Genomic DNA, 16,311 nt, shown 5'->3' with positions numbered 1-16,311 from the left:
TAATTGTCGTTGTTTCATTGTTTTGAGTTTTATTAACTTGTTTCTTTTAATTTAGACTAACTTAAATTGAACTGAAACAGGGCTGGGATTTTTATTTCCCAGCATGCTTTGCCATGACACCCGAAAGGGAGAGTAAATGCTAAAATGTGTTATATGATGTGCATGATTCATGTTCAGTGGGGGATTTAGTAGTGCTTAATGTTTAGCTCAGAAAAAAAGGTACAAAAGCTGTCACTGGGACAGTACCCTTCAAAAGAGTTCTAATATGTACCATTTAGGTACTAATATGTACACTTTTGGTACCAGTATGTACCTTTGAGGGACTAAAATGCACTTTTTAGGTACAAAGGTGTACCTTTTGAAAAAGTACTGCCACAGCGACAGCTTTTGTCCCTTTTTTCTGAGAGTATATGCTAATTTAGCAGAGTTTCTGTTATGTGTGTTTTTTTGTGTGTTTTTTTGTGGGGGTTAACATCATAGTGACGAGTGGAGCATAAGCTAGGTTTGAGAACAGGTATATTTAATGTTCTAAATGGCTGTACTCGTGCAGAAATTGCTATGCTATGTTAATGATATCAAAGCATTGTATTAGCAAGTTATAATTTACTGAATTAGCTAGTTAAATCTACCTAAGTTTAACTACTACTAAAAATATTTAAGTTGAGATTATATGATAATTTTAAGTGAAATGTTTGAATTATCTTAAATATTTCAAGTTAAGAGCAGTTAAAATGTACAGTATGCGTTACAAAATAAAAAAATCAGCTCTGCTTACTTAAACTTTGAATTTCTTAACTTTAAAATTTTGATGTTACTGATTGGCAAATTTTTTTTGGCTCAAATTCAGGTTAACAATGCAGTGTGCGGTTTTGTTGTTTCCATATACAGGATGCGAACACTAATGGACATAATTTTTATAATTGTTCAGTATGGCTCTTGTAAGCTGTCCTATGGGAACTGCTTAAAAAAGGAATATGCTTATTAAGTTAGCAACTCCCTGCCCTACATATTTTTAGCTTCAAATTCTATAGACCTGAACCCTTTTCACCAATGAGTTCAGCTTTAGCCTACAACAATGAGATGTACTTTAATCAGAGAAGACAAGAAAACTGATCAATGTCTACGTTCAAATGGGCATTGATCACTTCCTTCTTGTGGTGAAGCCAAATAAGAGTCATTGTGGATGAGATTTACAGTACAGTCATTCAAATTCCAACTGTTTCTATTATGAACCAATGCCACAACTTGCAGTTTATAGGATTGTGACATTTGTGGGGTGTGGTTGTTATTCTCCTCCACATATTTTGAAAAACAGCTGCATGATAAAGTACATCGTAACTCTTTGCTCGCTTAAACATTTCATGTTGCATATGAGAGCTTCGCACAGCTTCAGTGTGTACATTAAAAGCCGTTGCTATACCCGTTGGTACATTGTCAGTGGCTGATACTCCCTTTTTATCGCAGAGAGATTGTCGGACGCCTTTAAAGTCTACAACACGCAGCATCTGTGTGAGGCTGAGCGAGGCACGCCACGCAGGAAACACGGGACAGCTGCATTTCAACTCCAATTAGGTAATGGAAGCTGACAGTGTTGGTGCCCACAGCCTTGGTTCAAGGGGAGAGAGAGAGCTGAAGCTCTTACCCCTTGAATCCCTTTGGGGCAGAAGGCTGGAGATAGGATGCAGGCTGACCCTGCCAGCAACAAAAAACAATTGCTGGAAGTAACCGAAGGTTTGAAGCTGTCACAATGAAATCATAGCGTAGACTCAGTGCAGCACAACGCAAGGGAATTAATTGCTTAATTCACTTGGGTGAAGTGTGCACTGCTGGTTTTACACACCTAAATTAAGAGGGATTAAGATTCACTGAATCCATTTGATGTAAAGCTCTCAATCGGAGTCGAGCTTCTTACAAGGACATTAGAGGAGCTTTCTAGAAGGTATTAAGTCCTAAACCTCTTATACCTTTCTTTTCAAACTGTAATATGATGTTGGATTGTGCCGGTAAATGTCCATGAAATGTAACAAAAGGAAAAATCTCTACTTTTGTCTAGGAAAAGGGAGGCTGTCGGCAGACACCAACAACTTTCATTCCTTTCACATACATTTTTGATTACAAGGGTAGATTATTGATTAATAAAGATGTATTTTTGCACAATCTCTTGCACAATATTATGTTTTCACCTCAAAACACTTTAGTGCATGATTTGTAAACTAACATATTTTGACATAACCATTTTGTTACATAACCAGCTCCATATGCATGGCTTTTCTAATGTATTAAACTTGCTTGTTAGCTCACTTGGTTCAACATTGCACTTGAGATGCAGTCCAGATAAAAGAGCTGAAAGATTTGAACAAGCAAGCGAAATGGTATGATTGTTTCAGAAAACGTGTTTTTATGTCATGTTTGCTTTTGTTAACACTATCGGTTAAAGTCCTGATGATGTAGTCAATAATTGTATCCTTTAAAACTCCTCTTTGATCACCAAAATGATATATTAAATGAAAAAAAAATTCTTGCCTTAAAATAGCTTGAATGTAACCTCATTATAGGTGGTTCTATGAATATGCAAATTATCCCTGCCTCCACTCACTCACAGCAGCTAAGAGATTCACTCGTTGACGATCACACGTTGACGTGATTGGTTACTAGGTAGTTTGTGACGTCAGAAACATCAGCGATTCATGACAGTGCAACAACCAATGTAATAAACGCTGGAAGATTTACGATCATCGGTTTTAGATATAACTGAACATGCTTTATTTATTTATTTTATTAGCTTCTAGGACAGGTCATAGTAAGACAAGATATAAAAAGACAGCATTGTAAAAAAAAACAGACAATCAAAACAATCAAACAACAAAGTTTGGTTTATGTGAAATGTGTGTTGGTGTGAGGATGTCTTGTCTCTATCTTTCATGTATATAAATATATATATAAAGAGAGAGAGAATTTTAAAAAGAAGAATGGAGAAAAAGGAGAGAATAGAATATATATTTCTTCCTGTAATTGCTGCCTTACTCGTTTCCCACATATTGATGGTGAAATCCCTGCATTGTTCATTTCCAGAAAGAAAGCCCACTCTTTCCTAAGAAAACTGTCGAAGTCAGAGTCACAAAGTGAGGAATTAAGTCATGTTGTGACTCCGTTCTAGTGTCACGAAATATGCAAGAAGCACGTTTAATATGTTTTTGCAGATATATTTGATTTAAACGATTCAGCACTTACAATGCTAATTAAATAAATTCACACACTGCCGAAACATCAGGTTTTACTTTAAAAGAGCCCGAGATTGCGCAACGTGGAGCTTTTCACAGCTCCATGTTTACTCTTTCCAGGTATTAGTCACAAATAGATTAAGTTGCTTGAACACCGATGCCTCACATTCCTGGCACGTGATATAGGTGTGCCCTTGGCCAGCCCCATACACAGATGGGTCTGCTAGCACTGGTCTTATCCACCTGTTTGCTTCGTCCTGCCAAGATTCAGGCACTATCACCGTCTGGCCCTCCACAGTTACAGCTGTCACGAGCCTCCAGCGTGTCAGGCGTGCATGTGGTCAGAGGAGCTAAAGAGGGCAGAGCCTGAGCTGGCCGAAACATAGAGACGGCGTATCCCACTGATGGAACGCAGCCTGGCTGTAGTCACTGATCTAATGGGACAGAAGGAAACATCTGCAAAGGAGTAGACCAACGAGATGAGCAAGAAGAGCAGGGATGTGAATTATAAAGAATTCCCTTTCATGATGTTTTATTAACAAAGTTTGGGAGGAGCACGTTCAGATAATCAGTGCAAGGAGGCCTACACGACAGTTTTCCTGCATCCCTCCTCCACTCCAACTCCTCTCAACTAAAACACACCCCAACTCTGGGTTCGGGACAAATTCCAAGCTCAGAGCCCTCCCACCCAAATAGCATGCCAAATCCATTCAGTTAGATGTAAGTTAAACTCTTTAAATGATTGGACACTGTAAAAAGTGATCAGTTGACTTAACTTAAAAAAGTGAGAAAACCTATTGCCTTAAAATTATTAAGTAAATAAACTTCATACATAAATGAAAAAATTAAGTTATGTCGAATTGTCAAGTTCACATAACTTAATTATTTCAAGTACGCATGAAGTTTATTACTTAAAAATGTTAAGATAAAGAGTTTCTTCACTTTTTTTAAGTTAAGCCAACTGATCACTTTTTACAATAGTTCACCCAAAATAAAAAGATTTCTGTCATCATTTACATACCCTCATGTTGTCCCAAAATGAATTTCTTCTGTGGAACACACAAAAAATATGTTGAATAAGGGTGGTGTTTAAGCAAATTCAAGCTGGATAAAATGGGTAAAAGGAAAACAATAAATAATAATTAAATAACATTTTAAAATATTTTGAATATAATATTTAGGTTTTGAATGATGTGGTGAGTAAATAATTAGTGAGTAAATAATTCTAATTCTTTTCTTTTTTCTTTTAAAGCACACTAGTGTGATAAATTGTACAGAATATTTTCAACTTTTATTCAATATTGACAAAATTAACCACAAATAATGTTTTTTTTTCTGTCAAAAATTGAGGTGTATAAGATCAGATTAATGAGGCATATGATCAATCAGATCAAAACATAAATACAAAATCTGTGCTAATTGAAAGAAAAACAAGCTGAGGAAAAGATTAAATCCAATATGTAGTTATAATATAGTGTGATAAGAAACTTAACAGTTGAATCAGTTGTGTCTACAGTTAAATCTATGTGTTTGATTCAATAAAAAGAAGGATTTCATAAGAGCCATTCATCCAATAATTGGACTACTATGGTTACACTGCATTTTTATTTTATTTTTTATTATTCACTAAAAACAACCGATTCATGAGTCATTAGCTTGAGAATTTGACTACAGGTTGTGCTGTATATTTTTGATTCACAAAAAAGAGATGACTCATTAAAGGAATTCGACCGGAAATAGTCTAAAAAACTTAAAAGAACCGACTCATTAGATTCATTTGCTCGTGATCGGACTACACTGGTTACACCATAGGCTATATTTGAAATCACAATTAGAGTAATTTGTTTGAGAATTGGACTAGGATACATTGCTTGCAATGTATGTTTTGACTCACCTTAAAGAACAATTCATAAGAGTGATTCATTCAAGACATAGGTTGCACTGAATGTTTCTGATTCACTAAAAATAACCGACACATTGGGAATACTAATGATTTCTTGGCATGTTTTTGATTCACTAAAAAGGCCCAGTTTATCAGCGTCATTCGTTTGGGAATCAGAAGATGTCCGTTTTGCGATGTTGATTCATTTTCAGTGTTGCCGTGCCGTTGAATAAGCAGTGTGGTAAATGCTGCCAGGGTATTGGTACAGTACAATACTCCCTTGGCAAAAGAATGGAAAAACGGAAGCGGTTCTAAACAAGACCCGGATCTCCGTTCCCAACCCTAAAGAAGAGACAGAAAAAGAGAGCGTGGGGAGAGAGACGGGGCTCTGGATGTCTGCCATGCGAGCAGATGCTGCACACAGGAGCACCTGGGTCTACAGTCTCCCCGTGCACAGACGAGCCAAAGAATCACACTTCTGAAAAACCCCTGAACCAATGATAATTATCATGTATCGTATTTATAGCCCTTTCGTTCATTGGCAGCTCCCAAGGTAATTTCCATTGTGGGAGGAAATTTATACCTGCGTTGCATGGCAACTGTGTTAAGCAAGAATGCAACTTAACGGGAGACATTTCTTGTAGACCTTTGATTACAGCTGGAGGGCTGAGTTGAAACACCCTGATAGCACAAGTACATCTCGGAGATGTCTATTTGATGTCTGCATTTACATCTGCAATCTGAATGTTTGCTCATCTGCAATATGTCTCTAGCTACGTCTCTTCCTGTAAGATGTCATATAGACATTTAGATGTCTTTAAGATGTTTATGTATGTAAAACTTCCTTTTCTAAGATCTTTATTGGATGTTTTTATACAGCAGATGCTTTCCAGATTAACAGATCTTTAGCAGACATCTTACAGACGTACCAGTGAGTTTAAGTTAGAAATTTGCTACAGGGATAAAATCTTTATCCAACATTCCCACCATCCACCTGAGGTGACAGTAGAAGCAAGTTTCTGTGTACAAACATGAAGGATTTACAGGACAAAACATGAGTACTAATATTAATAATAATAAAAAAAATGAGGTAGAAAAAACACTTGTCTTCTGGTTTACAATTTGATTTGAAATCATGATTAGCGGACAAGACAATAATATGATTCAGCAAATTGTCTTGTATGATCTGATTTACTTGTGTGAATTTCATGCCTAAGAAGACAGGGAAGGTTGTAAAATCACTTTCCCTATATTTAATTCTGCTGGAACCACAACGATTAAACAAAACAGGGCAATGTATGAAATCAAAAAATCCTTCATTCGTAGCCAAAAAACAGACAGCAAAAAAGCCAGCTCCAGTCTCCCTTATATTTCTACCACAATTTGCGCTTAACATTGTAAATTACCATACTTTTACTCTCTATGATTCTGATTAGTCAGTCACTGACATAATGTTTCACACAGGCTACTGCATGATTCAAATTCACCACTGAGTGTGTGCATATGCACGAGGTGTGTTTGCTGTAAAAGAGCCTCTCAGTAGTCGAAGGAATTTAGTGTTTCCCAAAGTTTGTTCAAATTCCAGGTTGGTTGTCCAGGTTGCCAGGCCTTTTAAGATGCTGCCAGCTCTCAAACCCTCAAACGCCCTTGGCAAAGTGAAGTTCTCAGAGCAGAAGCAATAATACAGTGTGCAGATGATGAATTCATAACACCTGTTTCACTGGTGTCTTTCAAAACAACCCCCGTCACGTTTGAGGCTAACAGGCTAACTTACTCAAGGTGTTCTTTTGTAAGAGAAACTGGCCACATCTGGAGCTGGTTAGCTTTTAACGTCATACGCAAATTAACTTCATACGGTGTAATATGAATCCTTTGAAAATACACGTACATTTATTAGCAGATATTGCACTAGTGATTCATACAGGAAGCAAACACACTGTTATAAATATTATGTAGCTTAATCTCATTAGCAAATGTATTCATATGTATAATGTTTAAAAATGCAGTCAGTAAGATTTTTTTTTTATTGGTACTTTTATTGTGCAAGGACACATTAAATTGACCAAAATTAGACTTGCATCCTGAAAAAATCATTAAATAATGAAAAAAGGTGAATCATAATGATTTCTGAAGTATCATGTGACACTGAAGACGAGTAATGATAAGCTTTGCCATGAAGAAATTACATTTTAAAATGTATTCAAATAAAAAAAAGTTATTCAATCATTTCACAAAATGTTTATTTTTAACACATTACTGTATTTTTTAGTCAATGATCACTTTAATATATTCAATGCCATGACATTTATTTATTGCATTTGAATTGAACTAATTTGACATGACTCAAACCAAAAATATATCTAAAAGTGAAACGCAACTACAAATTAAAAAAAAAAAATGATAATATAAATATAATATAACATTTACATTTTAGATGCTGTCAGTCCATCCAAATAGGAAGTTCCAGCATATACTATCCAAACATACAAAAATGTAAACGTTACATACAAATTTTACTAATGAGATCAGGCTGTATTATCAAAGATCACAGTTTTATCTCATGACCCATAAATATACAAATATGTAATATACATTACATATAATTTATGAGCCTCAGATCTACAGATCTACAAATCATTAGAGAGGTGCATCAAAAAGTGTCAAGAAGTGACATCAGAGGAACAGTCAATGTTTCATGAAGGAGTCTTCTGCATTATTCACTACTTTCATCTTTTATGGAAATATGTCATCATATGCTCAAAGATTTAAAAGAAGTTGTCAGTGAGGTTTGTGAGAAGCATCGGTCACACCGAGCGGCATCTTGTGACCTTCTGATAAAAGGAGCCCTTTATTCGTTTGGACCGGTCTCTAATGAGATTGTGAGAGGTTGTCACATTTGTCAGATTTAAGAGCAGATGTTTCATCAGGGCTCATGCTAAAAGCTTTCACGCAAACAAGCTTGTGTATATATTATTGAAAATCCTTTCTGTGACTTGCACGCTTCTTTGTTGGTTATGTCATCAATTTGTTTTAGAAAGCAAGTCGCATATTGCCCTTGGTCTATGAACGTTCTGAGTAAGCAACGTGAATATGTGAAAAATGAAAATAACCTCACTAAAAATAACCACAGAAAGACCCTTGTGGTAGATTACACAAGGGGCAAGCAAGTTATTTTACTGCACATTGCATGCATAATGGTAAAGTGAAGTGCTCAACAGAGGCATAGTGAAGAAAAAGAGAAATAAATACATCAATAAATAAAGATTAAACTCATTTAAGTACATCAAATGAATAAGGAAAGAAATAAAATGGAAAAGTAAATAAATATATATTTTATAATATTTTGTTTTATATAATATAATAATATATAAAATAAATAAAAGCATAAATTAACTATAAAATTGATTTTTTTAGATTTCAAATGAAAAGATAGCAGTAAAATTGAACAAAAAAAAAAAAAGATTAAATAAAACCCCACATAAATTGAAATACAATACTGCAGTGAAATCAGTACAGTGCAGCTGTATTGTTTCCCCCAGGAGCGAATACTGACACCAGAGGGATTTCAACTTCTATGGCTCCACACTGTATGAAAACAGACATTGCATAGCTTCCATAGCAAGGACAATTGTTTAGCAGCGCGTCATAAAGGCTCCAGACTGTCAGTTGCTGTCATTTTGTGATCTGCCAAATGCTTTCTAATGTTGTAAACGAAACACTAGAGAAAGAATGTCATCAGAATGTACAGTTGACATCAAAGTGTGTTAACATCAGCCAGAGTCTAGCGGAGCTGTGATGACAGATGAGTGGGCCACTCCGCTATGGGATGTTCCCTCTGCCAAGTCACAAAAGCCTCTTGGCACAAGCACAACTAAAGATGCCCTAAAAGATGAAGAGATAGTCCTCTCACTCATTGTGTGTTGTCAGAGAAGCAAACTTTGTAAAGTAGGTTATATGGTGGCAAGTCATGAGAGATCGTTTGCAATTATTGATCTGTCTAATCATTCTGTCTGTCTGTCAATCTGTCTATTAGGAGTGTAACAGTTCTCTGTAAAAAATTGAACCGTTCCGTTCTCGACATGCACTTGCTCCACGGTTCATCTCAAATCTGACGACACGTAAGCATCTATAATATGGTTTGTTAAAAATAACAACGCATAAAACAGACAGAGTTAGGCTAATGAATGTGTCTGTTGATGGATACGCATTCTGGTGGTCTAATGGTCTAATATGACAAGTCATTTATGCCCCGAGTGTTGATGAACAGCACACGTTGCTATCTGAGTTTAAACTAAACTCATTTAAAGGAGACATATCATGCTTTTAAATTGTTCCTTTTTACATATACATCATACATTTGTGGTCTATATAAAGCGGAACTGCAATGCTTCGGTCTGAATTCCTCATTATTATAGCTCCACGGGCCCCTTTTTTATCCCTTTTCTGAGGTGCTTCTGACAGCAACTCGTTTTGGTGCGGTCTCTTTAAATACAACTGAGACACTTCATACCCCGCCCCCTCTCCAGTTTGCAGAGGTTCAACTCCACCCCGTTCGGCCATTTTTGTAGTCTGATATCAGAGATAGGATTATCTAGCGGCACAGAAACTTTTTATTCACACGTTATTAACAAAATGTCAACAACGGAAGACTTGTCCAGCCAGCCTTACATGTTCGAGCCAGAGTTGGAGCCGGATCGAGATGAAAATGAAGACGACGAACCTGCAGAACAACGTCTTCATATTGGATGTATTGCAATGGTGTGTTACTGTATTTACACATGAAACTTTGGTCTTCCGACATTTTACCACCGTGTCGATTTATTTTGATTAATATGTGCAAGGGAGAGAGAGCTAGACAGCATCTAGTTTGGAGACGGTGTCTTGTTTACACTTTCGCCGGGCTCCGAGAGAGAGTGCGAGCGCGCGCGAGACCGAGTCTCTCTCTCTCTGCTCGTTCTTTCAGTTAAACATGCGCCACAAGCGCGGCAGTTCATCTACAATAGACGGTGTAATGAAGCGTGTGGGTTACTACATCCAACAACCGAACATTTTAACTTACCCTCTCGTAACTTCTGCATCCTTTTTTAGCTTGGACTACAAAATTGCAGCGAGAAATAATAATAGCGGATCGCTCGAAGTGTTGGGCTGGAAGTCAATGTCCTTATTTGGCAGTTCCGCTGCAAATACTGTGACGTGATAGTTCACAAAACGTCATAGATAACAGAAAAATCGGAACAGGTTGAAAAAATATGACCAAAACAGAATATAAAGATATCAACGAAGCACCTGAAGAGAATAATTTCATATTTTCTGTACTTCTAAACACTCCAAATATACAACAAAATGCATTTAAGGGCTAAAAAAGTGCATTTAGCATGATATGTCCCCTTTAAGCCTTGCCAATTTAAACATTCAAACAAGACCTATAGAGAACTCGGTCGCATTCTGTGAGAAGATGTAGCAAACATAGAAGGTTATGTCTTAAGTGAAAGTAAACAGTCGAGAAAGACAACGCATGTGTACAGTATCAGTATATTGGATCTGTGTCTTAAAGTGACAGCAGCCTAATATTCCTACTGTCTGTGTTTTTAATTAGCCTAGAAATCTTGACGCACACTAGCGGCAGCAAAATGTATTTTGCAGCCAGGGTAGTCTAGCAACTCTCCGTTGACTTTCGGAGCTGTAAAAACCTAAATTGGGTCAGGCCAATCACATCGTGTATAGAGTAGGTGGGGCGGGCTTAACATAACGACGACAGAGTTGCAACGGTTCCCTGCCACTTGAAAACAAAGAAGAGCTGCTGCTGGAGAACAGTCTTTCGAATCGGCTTTGGCCGCGACTCTGGAGGACTTGGAGTTAAGTTTTTCTTTGAGAGAAAAGCAAAGAACGGCACTTAAGTCATTCTTAAAAAAGGAAGATGTGTTCGTAGTTTTGCCGGCCAGATTCAAAAGTTGAATCTATCAACTAATGTTAGCTCCGCTGTTGAGAAAATGCTCTGGTTGGTTGAATGCTCTGGTTGGTTGCGTGCAGAGGGAATTTGAAAGACAGCCGTTTATCCCGCCCCTCGGATTGAGCCGTGTCTATGGAGAGTGGCCAGACCTAACATCTTGATGTTGGCTTGCCAGGCTAGTTTTTAATGTTAATCAAACAACAAAAGACAAGGAAATCACTCACTGCTCTTGACTAAATAGCTTTTGTAACTTTAATAATGATTCATCTTTATGTAATTTATACAGTGAAGAGTATATGCAATGTTGTTTTACATTTGATTACTTTATTCAATTTCTGTACCTGAAAACTACTGTTACGGTAGATACATGAAAAACCTCAAAAGCACTGTTTATTTTAGTTGTATCTTTGCTCTAATGTATTAATTTGTGCCATTGCTTGTAGTTAGATTATTTGTTCTTGATATTTTCTTTATTTTTTGACAGTAGTGCTCTTTTCCCTGAACTTAGCATATACCGAACTGTGCCGAAACCGTGACCCTAAAACCATGATACAAACTGAATCAGTAATTTGTGAATCGTGAGTAACTATTACACAACCCTACTATATATCCATCCATCCATCTTTCTACAGCCTAATATTATGCATGAATTGAATGAATGAAGCCATTTGGAATATTGGACAGAATGGCAAATGTGTTAGACTGTGACTCTGACATCCCAGGCCATTTCCATGCTAAATGTTTAAGCGGCAGGTCTGCCCGAGGCAGCAGAGCACCGTGAGGAGGCCTTAAATGCCTTGTCAGATCCAAGGAATCTCATCGTGAACCTGTTAGTGGAAACACCTGCCCACAGCAAAGTCACTTCAAGTCTCTCCTCAAAAAAAAAAAAAAAAAAAAAAAGGCCAGTTCCAAGACCGCCATCAGGCGCACTGAGGAAAAACAGCTCTGACAGCATACAAGGTAAAGCACACTGAAATGCACTTTGACCCAGTCTTTGGAGCTCTATAGATGCAATAGAGCTCAATTAATTTCTTGTTATGTAACCTGTTTTTGGTTCTGTAAATGTGTGCTGTAAAGAAATGATGACAACACAAGTAATGTTGCAATACATTTTAAGTCAAGTCAAGTCAAGTCAAGTTTATTTATATAGCGCTTTTCACAACACAGGTTGTATCAAAGCAGCTTCACAGTAATAAATTAGAACAATACATCAATGTTTGTTTCTAGTGGAACGTCTACGTTCGGTAATGCTGATCAATAGTATCGTTGATTGATTAATTAAATTAAATATCCCCAAATATCCCCAACACAACTTCATTTTAGGCTTAAGTAAGAATAGTTTTCATTCCCCTTTTACCGTATTCTCATGATGACTTCAAAACCAAGTGCAGCAGAAGAACCATTAATAGTATTTTTTATTGTCTATCATACTTTTATACACCCTAATTAGTATTTTCCAAAATCCACAATGCTGTCAATCAACAGACAACAGTACTATATATTGACAGAAAAGTTGGCAGAAAAAAACATTACAGCTGTTTGAAAATCTGCTCTATTAACTTTTATAATAAAATGATGAAGAATATTGAAACATGACTGAATTACTTATTTCTAGATGTTAAGTTTTAGAAAGATAACATGAAGACAGAAAACTCATGGTTCATGACTGACATCTAGCGGTTGAAATGAGACGTAGACCTAAAATAAAAGCGAGTTTTTTCTTCTGAACTTATGCTTTGAGCTAGACTATGCCCAAATGAAAACATTATTAATAATAATTACTTATTTAATAATTTAATTTAATAACTAACCAGTATTAATTACATTAATTACAAGATCAACACTACACGTGATTTTTTTTCCTTCATTGCTGTATCCAGTCAGTAGCTAATACATTACTATAGGTGGCACCATTTCACCAAGAATTTAGCTGGACTAACAAGTGATCAATTATAAATTTCAACCAAACTTAATTTAGGGAATTAAGTTAATGGTTTTGATGAAGTTGTGTTGTGCATGTGCTTTCAAAATATTTATCACATGTAATAAATAAATAAATATGATTGATTTTTAAAGTAAACTTATACCAACTTATAAATCAGTATTCATTCATACTTGACATCTAGGAGCCACTAAAGCCTCCTATTTCTGTCCAGAGTGACTAAGATTTATAAAGATGTAAAAAGTTTCCAAAAGGACCCAGATTAAGTAAATGATTGCCTGTTACCACACGAGACTCAGAAGATTGAGGAAGACCTTGCAGATGCCCAAATTGAGATTTCTTCATAGGCTTCTGTTGAGGCTTCGATTATGAGACATTAAAAATAGGCAGTGATAATGAAGTTAGTGTAAAATCACATTGAATTTAAATTACCTTATGTCTGGATCTATAATAGCAGGGTACAAATCTTCTGTGATGCCAGTCGGTGCATTTTCATCTGCTATTATGAGAGGTGAGATACAATATAGTTAATAAGATAAAAATCCTTTATTAAAGATAGGGTTTATTCACACTCAGATCTCAGTAGGCTAATATGATCACGTTTCAGAATGCCCACCTCTGTACTAAAATTTGATATGGGTCTTTCTATAATTTAGGGTACATTTCATGTCCATTGATGATAATATTTTTTACAATTTTCTTCAGAAATATCATATTTGATCCATTAAGAGAATGTATATTAATCTCACACCAATATTTTGTGCACCCAGTTTTTCAGTTTGAGTGAGTGGGTCAAAAAAATTCAAAAATAACGATTACAATTTTTTAAATCAAGATGGTCTACATTCAATTTATTTATATTATCTAAATAACATAGAAATTCGGATTGGGTTTGAATAAAATTTTTGTTCAAATAAGAAAATATTTTATTAATGTCTGCAAAAATTCTGTCAACTATGTTAATGTAATGTTTTTAGTAGAAAGAAGATAGGCAAAAGTGTTTCAAATAGAAACATGGTTTATTAAACAAAGTAAACTCAGAAGAAACACAAACGAACAGCATGCATAGATAGTACAAACTATAACGGACAATGAACTGAAGGAAATGAGGAACTTAAATACACGATAATAAAGCTCAAAGACTAACGCTACGTTCAGACTGTCAGTCCAAATCCGATTATTTGTGTATCCGAAATATGATCAGATTTTCAATTGGATATGCACAAAAATCGAATTTGGACTGACAGTGTGAACGTAGCCTGAGAGAAACAAACTAAGGCTCTGTTTACATTGTGCATTTTCGTTTTATACTGCCGTTTTATACTGCCGTTTACACTGCGTTCCAGAAACGATCTCTGTCCACACTACACGACCGAAAACATGTCACATGATACGTTCATGCACAAGTGTAAACAGTTGCCTCTTGCATGTAGGCATCCATCTGTAGGCTAGTAGGCTATTATAAAATGCAAAACACACAGATATGTAAAAGATATCTCTTGCCAGGGGTCCTATATGCTGTGGAGTGGTTGTGTCACAACCAGGAGAGGCCGTAACCAACAAAAGTTGCTAAGCGATCCTTATCCCCATGGATAAGAATATGAAGGCCTCTCCCCTGAGATGCCCATGTCTTACATGCAGCAGTGAACCCCACGTTACTGGAGAGAGGCTAAGAATGAAGGCTCCTGGATTGTTTTTCACATCATATGCTTCTCCTCATGGGACCCTTCCATCAGTGTACAGTATAGCCATGTGCTCTATTCTGTTTTTGTCACCTCCAAGATAAGAATTGTGTGAATGCTGTATATCAGTCTTTCATAACTTTTCTTGTCTTATGTCCACAGGGCCCTCAGAAACACTTAAAGGCACAATATGTAACTTTTTTGCTTTAAAAATAGCAAAAATCACTATATCTATGTTATATATTTTTTTTAGTTGTGTACTTACATTATCCCGACTGTTTCCAAAAACTTTCAAACCAGGAGAAATTTGTAATTTAATTCGAAGACACGTCCCGTTTCTTTATTTCCGTTTTGTCGCCGTCAGTGGCGTCATATCCGCGTTGTCCCTGGTTTCCACTCGTGCTGCCATAGCAACCAGAGCTATGAACCAGAGCCGTCTGATAGTAACCAAAGCGACAGACGTGGACAAATGTGTAGTTTGCAATGTCTATCTGCACACTGTTGTTGTTTCGTTCAAACATTATGGACCATGGCAAGCAGACTTTGGATAAAAAAGGAGAACTAAAACGAGAATCAATATCAGCGCGGTGTTTTCGAGATGCCGAGAGCTCCCATAGACAGTATATAAACGAGAGCTCCACGTCCGAGACTTCGACCGCTCCTACATTTAGGGTGAGCACATTTACATAAAACTAATCAATGTTTTATAGTTCAACAATGATAAAATGTCAGAATATGATCTGTATGTTATTCTAATGTTGATCTATCTTACTGCTAGTCTCATACAGACAAACTAACACATACATTTTAACACACTCAAATGCAGTTTAGTGTGCTAGTGTAATGTTAGACCAAGTGAAACAGCGCTGCGTTACCTCACAAGTTTAATTTGTCTAATAAACTGACCTGTGAGTAGTAATTCTGCGTGTAGTTCGGTAGAATGAAATGTCCATATTCCTTTTATATCCGCGGGACTCGCGTCGTGTGTGGAGCTGATAGCTGTCTCTTAGCAATCCCGACCTGCTTTATATCACATTCATGATAAAAGCATCGATGTATTCAGTCATCCATAAACATTATTAGATCGGTCGGCTTGACGTTGACGACAAGATCCATAATTCTTAGCAAATGTTGCGTCATCAATCTACGCCTTTGTTATTGTAAATAGGTTAGCGACCCCTAGTGGCGAAAAATCCCATACTGTACGTTTAAACAACTTCTTTACTAATGCAAACTATATATAGAAATGAGCTCCTGTTAACTCACAATTGTCACAGTCTCACTTTGGACTTTGTTTTCATCTTGCACCGTTTTCCATTGTTAAGTTAGTTGTCATGGTTTCTAATATAAATAATAATTAATATAAAACAGGGGAAAAACAGATAAAATCACTACTCATATACAGTACCGTTCAAAGTTTGGGGTCGGGGAGTTTTTTGAAAGAAGTCTGTTATGCTCACCAAGGCTGCATTTGTTTGATCGAAAAATGCTGCAAGACAGTAATATTGTGAAATAATATAACAATATAAAAATAACGGTACTGTTTGAATATTTTTTTATATAATTAATTCCTGTGATGGTAAAGCTGAATTTTCAGCATCATTACTCCAGTCTTCAGTCACATGATCCTTCAG

The sequence above is a fragment of the Scardinius erythrophthalmus genome (assembly GCF_964197995.2).
Source record: "Scardinius erythrophthalmus genome assembly, chromosome: 17".
Taxonomy (NCBI): Eukaryota; Metazoa; Chordata; class Actinopteri; order Cypriniformes; family Leuciscidae; genus Scardinius; species Scardinius erythrophthalmus.
The sequence above is the reverse complement of the archived record's forward strand: the minus strand, read 5'-3'. Positions refer to the sequence as shown.